This window comes from Quercus suber, unplaced genomic scaffold, assembly GCF_002906115.3.
Source record: "Quercus suber isolate HL8 unplaced genomic scaffold, Cork oak 2.0 scaffold_247, whole genome shotgun sequence".
Classification (NCBI taxonomy): Eukaryota; Viridiplantae; Streptophyta; class Magnoliopsida; order Fagales; family Fagaceae; genus Quercus; species Quercus suber.
Window position 1 is genome coordinate 343,733 of NW_027069703.1, and position 10,145 is coordinate 353,877.

Sequence of the window (10,145 nt, forward strand, 5' to 3'; positions counted from 1 at the left end):
ACGCCGTTTTATTAGTTCTTTTTGGATAAATTTCACAAACTTACCCAGAGGTTTGTGATAATACACATAGATCCAAAACATTTTAAAACTTACTAATTTAGTCCTCAAAAGACAACTTTATCCCTAATTTTTATTCTCTTTCTTACTCTTTCTCTCTTTTGTCTCCATTCCTTCCCCCTCTCTTATACTATGTTTGTTTGGGGGGAATTTAGGGAGAATGGAAAACATAGAGAGGAAAATAGAGTGTAAAACAGTGTTTTTCATTGTTTGACAAAAGAGAGAAAATAGGGAGAAAGGGATACCCGGGAGAAAATTTTCTCTCCCGAGCCCACAAATTTTATCCTCCCAAATTGGGAGGAAAAGCCGGAAAAGAAAAGTGCCTCACACTACTTTTACCATAATGCCCTCTCCCACCTACTCCACCTAATGACTTTTGCTCACAAATCCTTATTACTTTTTTGCTTCTACTCATCTTATTGCCTTCACAGCACAGAGCACACCAACATGTCCAGGTTCTCTTCTCTCTTTCTTTCTTTTTTTCTTCTTTTTTTTTTTTTTCAACGTGATCTATTGTTTCTTGTCCTCATTATATGTTACAAAATCCTTTGCCTAATTAAATTTATATGTACACTATTATAATTTTTACATTATAATAATATAAATAATAATATAAATTTATATATATGATGTGGTAAATTTTATATTATTTAATGAGTACAAATAAATCTATTTCTTACCTATTATGTAACAAGGGTATAATAGTCAATTTATATAAATTACATTTTCCATCCTTCCCTTTTTCTCTCCAACCAAACAAAATGGTAAATTTTATATTATTTAATGAGTACAAATAAATCTATTTCTTACCTATTATGTAACAAGGGTATAATAGTCAATTTATATAAATTACATTTTCCATCCTTCCCTTTTTCTCTCCAACCAAACAAAAGAGTTTTTCACCCTCCCACTTTTCCACCCCTCCAACCAAACACACGAGGGAAAACTAAATATTTTCAATCCTCTCACTTTTCCATCCTCCCACTTTTCCACTCCTCCAACCAAACGAACCCTTAAGCTCTCTTTTCTGAGTTCTATCTTAGATCTCTCTCTAACCAGCAAAACTCATAACCCAACAAACTTTAAAGGATAAAACCAAAGCTTTTTCAAAGGATATAAATTGTAGTTTCGTCTAATAAGTACTAACAAAGCAAATAGGATAGAGGAAGCAAAGAAATTTGACTATATAAATGTGGTCAATAGTCAAAAGGAAACTTGGAAGAAACTTCTTCATCTCTCAAAGATCAATCCTTGAAACTTAAGTCTTGCATCTTAACGATCCCATAGAAGTATCCAAAGAGCAAGCTAGCAAAACCAAAACCATCTTCATTTTGTAAATTTATAGTTTTGTCCACAAGAATGCCAATCACCGACGAATCCTTAACCGCCACACTCTGGCCATGACTCGATTTCCTAGACCCAACCTCGCTAAGCCTGCCACCATCTCTCTCCGATGCCACCAGCCAATCAATCGTGATCTCTGGCGAGCAAGAAGAAGACAAAGAAGATTGGTTCCAACCTTGCTGAACCTGCCGCAATCTCTCTGACGCCACCAACCAGTTGATCACGATCTCTAGCAAGCAAGAAGAAGACGAAGAAGATTGGTTTTTGAAATGGGTATTTTATAATTTGGGTTTAGAGAGAGAGAAGAAGAGAAAGATTAATAGAGTTTAAGAAAGGGGGAGAGGAACAGAAACAAAAGAGAGAAAGGGAAAGAAGAGAGAAAAGTTAGGGACAAAGTTGTCTTTTGAGGACTAAATTGGTGGGTTTTAGAATGTTTTGGACCTAATTGGTATTATCACAAACCTTAGGGTAGGTTTGTGAAATTTACCCTAATTTTTTCTATTCAGTTCAAACTCAAAATTTTGCCTTTTATTTATTTTTTATTTTTATATTTGACTATGGCTTGTAGGCTTATAGCTCTCATAGCCACAGGCATATTTTAGTAGGAGAATCATGGTAGTATTTGGCTGGAGGGAATTGAGGGGGAAGGTACGGGTGTTTAATGAAAAAGAACCTCAACATTTTTACAATATTTTTATACTAGTAAATTGTTACTAGTTATAGTTTAAATTCATTATTGAAATTACTTTTTGGGTTTTACTAACGTGTGCCCTTACGACATACTTTTTTTTTTTAGAGCAACTTAGGGCATGCATTAGTAAACTATTTTAGAAAATATTTTGTAAAAAAATAAAAAAGTTACAAACTTTTTTGACAGTTTTTTCAATTCTCCATAAAATCTTTCCAAAAATAGATGATTAATGTGTGCCCTAAAGGTATACATTAACTGGATCCTTACTTTTTTACCTACTAGTAACAGCCAGTAACAACTTATCATCTAAAATTTGTTGTGAAAGCATTGTAAAAATATTATGGACATAAAATTTCTCTTAATGAAACTTTTTATTTTTTAAGTACAAGGATCTAAGAGCATTAGCATCCGGGTTTGTATAAAAGTTCCTATTTTACCATCTAAAAACTTAATTTATCTATTATACCATATGACTTTACAATCACCCAATATTTTAGTTTTTATATTTACATACAACACATTAAAATAGTACTAGCCTTTTGGCATGCACTCACGTGCGTAGTCAAATGCTACTTTTTTTTTTCTTCATAAATTAATAATTTTCAACATGTAAAGTAATCACACATATACAAAGTAAATTGCAGAAATGTGCTAAAAAAGGATGAAAAATTCCACTAAAAAGAAAGCATGAATAGACTTTGAAGATAAATTTTTATTACAACAATATTGTAAAACAAAAAAAGAAGCAAATCCAACCGAAAAGAAAAAAAAGAAAAAAAAAATTCAAAAGTCTTGAAACTCACAGTAAAATAATCATAAAATTTGAGGCAATCATCTGCAAAAATTCTTGAATCCTATTGCTTATCTTTTTTCTCTATTTGATATAATCTACCACTTTCTTCTCATAGAGTAACTTCCTTCTCTTTTACAAAAGTTTGTAGTGGTTAACATGAAAATTATATATTTTTTGTTGTAAGTTTTATAGCAAGTGATTGTGGGAAATTTTGAGAATAACACGTATATGATAACTGATAAGTAGTTTTTTTAAAAACACTGCAAAAGTAAGTGAGTAAGAAACATGAGTTAGTGAGATTTTAAAATGGAACACAATTTTACATATTTATTATTGTAAGTGAATATGATATATATATATATATATATATATATCATAAGTAAACGTGCATACATTTTAATTTTTTATATAATTTTTTTTAAGAATTTCATCTTAGGAGTTAGAGATGTATTTTACACCATCACTGATTTGAAAACCCATCGCCACCACCAATCAGCAAACCCAATCTAAAAACCCACCACCAAATCAACAAACCCACCACCACCAATTGGCAAACCCATGATCTCAAAACCCACCACCATCTGCAAATCCGACACTTATCTAATAAGAGGGACGAGAAAGGGAAGAGAGGGATAAGAGAGAAAAAAGAGAAGTCTGAGAGAGTGTCTGTGTGAAAGAGAGAAAGAAAGAGAAGGACAGAGAGAGAGAGAGAAGAGAGAAGTCTGAGAGAGAGTGTCTGCGTGAAAGAGAGAAAGAAAGAGAAGTAAAGGGGGGGGGGGGGAAAGAGAGAAAGAGTTAATGCAAGCTATGTCTGAGTGAAAGAGAGGCAAAAAGAAGGCTAACGGCCCCTGGCCAATCGCTTATCCTTATCTTTTGCCATGGCTCGCTACGTCCAAAGTCCTCTCTCAGTCAACATCCTCAGTGGCCTCTTTTAGCCGGTCCTCAACCATGTAAGCCAGTTGTGCTCCTGTTATCATGATGTCAATAAGTGTGAGGGAAAAGTATAAACATGTATCCATGAAAGAAAAGAGAAGTAAAGTGAATTACGCTATGGTGTGCCACTGGTGGAGCCGAGTGGATAAAGATTGTTTGCCCCACTCAAGAAGAAGTGCACGTCTTTCGGAGGCTACAAGCCCTGACCTAGGCTTCGTGTGACCCAGGCACCCTCACATTGAGCCCAAGTTCTGACGCTGGCCGTCACGGGGAGGGGCTCATTCCCGAGCCTAAAGACTGTCTCCATCCTACGACTGAGTGTGTGGAGGAAGACACCACGTTAGATCCAAGTTGTCGAGATAGGATGAACTCCGCTGGTGGGCTCCCGAATGACCTCATCGCCTTTGTAGAGCCGGGGGAGTCCTCGAAAGGGGCTTCTTCTGGTACTCAGGGAGGGTCGCCAGTGCGTTGTCTTTTCAGGTTCGAGTGGTCGAAGGATGCTGATCTCTTCTCGGGGTCTGTTGTTGTTGAGCTGATAGGCATGACTAGGAATGAACCTTTGAATCATCATTGTCCTTTTGGTCACCATGTTGCTTCTTCTTGCTCGGCTTCTACTTCGGAAGAATTAATTGATTCAACCTCTACCTGTTCAGCTGGTTGGACCACGACACCAGACTCCTCGACAGGTCTATAGACGCGGCCTTGGAACGGGGTTAGCTGATGCGTCCCTCACAGGAACTAACGACTACACTCTAGGTAATCGGGGGCCGAGGTCTCGAGCCTCACCTACGGTTAGGTTGGGAGGAAGGAAGTTCGGATGGCGAACGTCAATATATGATAGTAGCGGGCTATCTACTAATAAAGCTTGCCCGAATGGTTGCCACGTAGAGTAGACTAGGGTGCAACCGAGTATAAGGTGAGACACTCAGAGCTACCCGTCGAAATTCACAAAGACTTCTGATCGAAGAACAAAATTTAGATCCCTCACATGTACAACTTTGATGTTCGACTTAAATCTCTTGCATNGAAAGAGAGGCAAAAAGAAGGCTAACGTGGGTGAGAGGAGAGAGAATGTGAATTGAAGCAATAGGATTTAAGTTTACAACTTATCTACAGTGAGTTGTAAATATAAGAACTTACTATAGTAGGGTTGTAAAAAATTTTAAATTTACACACCCGGATAAAAAGGTTTCATTTATTTATTTAATTTTATGTTTTGGGGGTTGTAAAATAGCAATTTGGGGATTTTACAACCCCTAATGCTAATGCTCTAAGAGTATTCACGTTCGGGTTGCTAAAAAAAAAGAAAGAAAAAAAAATTATTTTACGCTCTAAAAATATCTTTATTTATTTTACTAAATTGTCTAACAAAACACCCAATATCATAAATTTTTTTTTTTTATTTTTACATACAACTTTATAAAATAATATAAACCATAAAAAAAAAAATATATATATATATATATATAATTACCGCCATTGCAGGAGCAAGAGCATACTATCTAGAAGATTTAGATGGAAGACCACTTCCCTGGCCATGGAATGTTCACAACTTGAAAAAAAATTACCACTGACCGTTGGAATGTAGTAACTTGGGTTAAGTACAATGTAATATGTGAACAATGTATATGCATGCATGTGTATTCACACTCTTGTTGTCATCATTATTGATTTGTCAAGTAGTTAAGGACAGAAACTTGTTCTCAGTTCAATCCCTATCACTGGACAGGTGGAAACCTAGTCTCTTTTTTATCTAAGGTCAGAAACCTACTCCCAGATTCAATCGCTATCACCGGACAGGTGGAAACCCAATATATTTTTATCTAAGGACAGAAACAAGTTCCCGGTTCGATCCCTATTATCGGACATATGGAAACCTAATCTCTATTTTATCTAAAGAAGAAACTTGTTCTCGACTCAACCCTGATCACCGAATAGGTAGAAACCTAATCCTTACATCTATTTAAGGACAGATTAACATCCTACCTCTATTTAATCTAAGAGCAGAAGCCTTTTTAACCTTGATTGCTGGTCAAAAGAGCGTTCTAATTTGGTTAGCAAAGAAAAATGTAGCCAAATTAATTTAACTCCAAATATATTAATGAAAATTGTTCACAAAGGCAAGCATCAATAAAAGTTGTTCACAGATTTAAATAAAGCTGATGTCTTGTCACCATATCCCAGTGACTATAAGTAAACCAAATAAACTAGGCAGAAGATAAAATAAAGTAAGTGTTCCATCACCACATCCCATGACCATAGGCAAACCCAACAAAATGAAGATAAAAGCAAATGAAGGAAAGAATAAGTGAAAATTTTTTAAACGGCAGGGTCATCAAACTGGCAGGGAATAGTATCGGTGGTGGGCTCAACTTGGACATCCCTGATAGGCTGAGTAGTAAGGATCTGGATTAGAGGATGGGGTGCTGCGTGGCAGGGCATCTAGGTTGCTAATGATCTCAAGATCAACCAACTCATGTGAGAGTCAATTGCATTCACCAACTCCTTCATGCTAGGATTGTCTCCTTCTTCCTCGACATTTGTAGGATTTTGAACTGGAAGGGAGGAGGCAGGGGTAAGGTATTTCTTCGGGGTTCCTTAAGGGGGAATCATCTGGCACCCCCATTGCTTGCAAAGCAGCCACCCACCCCTCATCGAACCCGTGGCGCTCTGACTAGTAAACGATAGGTTCCACGGAATTTTCGGCATCTGTGAAGCCTGCATTGTACCATTTGTCCTCGACCGCTTCAAGGGATGCCTCTAACTCTGTGATCTCATTGGCCTGTGCTAGGTTTAAGCTCTTCGCTTCAGCCAGCTTAAGTTCCGTCCCCCCCCCCCAAGTTTTTCACCCATCTCTGCTAGACTCTACTCAGCCAATGCCTGGGCTCTCTCAGCTTCCTATGCTCTTCTTTCGGCATCCTTGGTAGCCTTATCCTTATCTTTTGCCATGGCCATTGCTACGTCCTTCAAAGTCCTCTCTCAGTCAACATCCTCAGTGGCCTCTTTTAGCCGGTCCTCAACCATGTAAGCCAGTTGTGCTACCTGTTATCATGATGTCAATAAGTGTGAGGGAAAAGTATAAACATGTATCCATGAAAGAAAAGAGAAGTAAAGTGAATTACAGCTATGGTGTGCCACTGGTGGAGCCGAGTGGATAAAGATTTGTTTGCCCCACTCAAGAAGAAGTGCACGTCTTTCGGAGGCTACAAGCCCTGACCTAGGCTTCGTGTGACCCAGGCACCCTCACATTGAGCCCAGTTCTGACGCTGGCCGTCACGGGGAGGGGCTCATTCCCGAGCCTAAAGACTGTCTGCCATCCTACGACTGAGTGTGTGGAGGAAGACACCACGTTAGATCCAAGTTGTCAGTAGGATGAACTCCGCTGGTGGGCTCCCGAATGACCTCATCGCCTTTGTAGCAGCCGGGGAGTCCTCGAAAGGGGCTTCTTCTGGTACTCAGGGAGGGTCGGCAGTGCGTTGTCTTTTCAGGTTCGAGTGGTCGAAGGATGCTGATCTCTTCTCGGGTCTGTTGTTGTTGAGCTGATAGGCATGCACTAGGAATGAACCTTTGAATCATCATTGTCCTTTTGGTCACCATGTTGCCTTCTTCTTGCTCGGCTTCTACTTCGGAAGAATTAATTGATTCAACCTCTACCTGTTCAGCTGGTTGGACCACGACACCTTGTGTCAAAAAAAAAAGTAAAAAAAAAAAAAAGAAAAAGAAAAAGAAAAAACAACAACAACAACAACAAAAACAAAAGCAAAAGACACATTTTTAGACAATAATAAAGATAAACAAAGTGCAAGAATAATTAGTTAATTATGCACGGTACTGACCAACGTCCCTGGACAACGTTAGGCAGGTGCGCTTGTTGGCATGCCAATTGCCGCTCACCCAGACGTATTCTCCTATTGAATTTCTGTTAGAATCGGGTAGGCATGATTTAGGCCATACCCGTACATCCCTAACTTTCAAGTAATAATCTATCCTAATATTACCACATAAACTATACATGAAATTGATATCATGATGATCTAACTGCAACCTGTCTAATTGGTTTAACTGGTTGACACAACTCACTACTCGATAAAAATTGGGAGGGAGTTGGTTAGGACTCAACCTGTAAACTTTAAGTGTCCTGAGCATTAGAGGGTCCACGGGAAACCTGCACCTCCTTCTAGAATAGCCATTAAGGAAAAAAACACTACCCGAGGGCGCTGCTCAAGAGCGATATTACTCTCATGACAGTAAGCCACTTCTACATCCTTAGGAACATCATAGAGTGCTCTAAAGTTAGTCAGAGATGCCTCGGTGTTAAGAAGGTGAGAGTACCCCATCTTTGAATCTAGAATCAGAGAAATAAACTTTAAAAGAGAAGAGGAATGGGCGAGGTAACTTTCTGTGGGCTCTAGGGATTGGAGATCTTGGTTAAGAATCTATGCACGGAAGGAGTATGTTCGGCAGAGGAGAAAATTCAAGGAATGGGGCTATAAACAGTGGTGAGATAGGTCAGAATGTACTATTTATAAGGGGAAGGCATTTAATGAAAAGGAGCAGGAAAAATCCTTTCAACTTCTTTTCATAACTTCCATATGCGTGGCCTCAGTTTGCGAACCACCAGGCCATGATTGCGCTCAGACTTGACGAGCCGTCATAGCACTGCTTTCAAGAGGGCATTAACAACCGTCTTACTTATTTAATGGTTGACGGTTGAACTTCTCGAGGAGTCTCTAGTACCTTTTGGGTTGTCCTTGATTCGCTCCCCGTGACTGGACACGAATCAAGGGGGGCTATTGTACGGGGTATGGCCTTAGGCCCATTGGGCCTTGGCTCAAACATTCTCAAGAACCAAAACTGAGCTCAAACCTCATAGTAAGTCCATATCGTTTTTGAGTGCATGATAAACAAGCCCTTGATCGACCATTCATGATCTGTTCGGAGGTGTGTTTGCTCGGAACAATGTACCTCAACAGTGGCTCGGTATTGCCTTGGGGAGTATCGCTGCTGGGCGATCTTTTGGAGGCAGGAAATTAGTTCCAATGCCACTACCACTGTTTCCAATGGGATATATTCCATGTCAGGAATAATCACATGGGACCCCACCCACATAAGTGAAAGCAGAATGTAATCATGAAACCCCCACTAGCCTCAAGCTATAAATAGTAGAATTGAGTGAAGAAAGGGGGTTGGCAATGTGAAGGAAAGATAGAGAGGAAAAGAGGGAGTTAGAGCTGGTATCACCAGGAGGGAAAACCACTCAGAGAGGAAAGAAAGAGAATTCGTGGGGGTTAAGGGGCGCCGTTGGGTCACTTGGTTAGGAATTACCCTCAGTAGGAAACACTAAGCCCTACTTGGTTACAAGTTTCTCAAAAAGAAAAAGAAAAAATATTTTTACTTGAAAATTAAGTTTCCTAAAGTTCATAATTATTTACTAGCCTCATCATATGTAAGATGAAGTTTTTTATTTTTTGGGTTTACACCTTTTATTCATGGTAATTTTATTTTATTTTTTATTTTAAGAAGAAGTTGTATTAGTACTTGACTATTAATGTGAGAGAGAAATGTGGAGGTGGGGAAAAAACAATTTAGTGATAATAAAAAATGGTAAGTTTGTGGAAAAAAAAAAGTACTTGACAACTAATGTGAGAGAGAAATGAGAAGGTGGAAGAAAAATCTGTTTTTTTATTTATTTTTAATTTAACTAAAAATTAGGAGTTTTTAAATTACTAATTTAACATGTCTAACTCTATGATTTAAGCTTTAGAAATAAATGAATTTGAGAGTATTTTGGGCATCAAAATTGAGGATCCCAAATAGGAGAAACCCTTTTAGTAGTATAGAATAGATAGAAGATGTTGCTCTAAAAAAAAAAAAAAAGAAGATATATAATTTTAAAAATGTGTGTATTTTTTTTTTTGGTGTGGATTCCAAAGTTTTCCTCATGGATTTAGTGAACTCCTTATAGATTTATATAGGTTTCGTTAAATTATAATGAGATCCAGCTCCTATCACGTTTTTTATTATGTTAAAAGTTTATTAAATTAAAGATAAAATTTCATAAGTTTTTTTTTTTTTTGGAAAACATAAAATTTCATAAGTTGTAACTTAATATTTTATCTACTTGAGGTAATAATTTAAGATCCATATATATATATATATATATATATTTTTTTTTTTCTTTTGCTAGGTAATTGGCTATTGCGGGGGCTCGAAGACCCAAGCTAGTGGTTTCGTTGTAAACCAGGTATCAGCAACAAGGCCCGGTGGTAAAAAAAGAAAAAGATCCATATATTCTAGATTATGATTTATTTATGCCCTTACCAAACC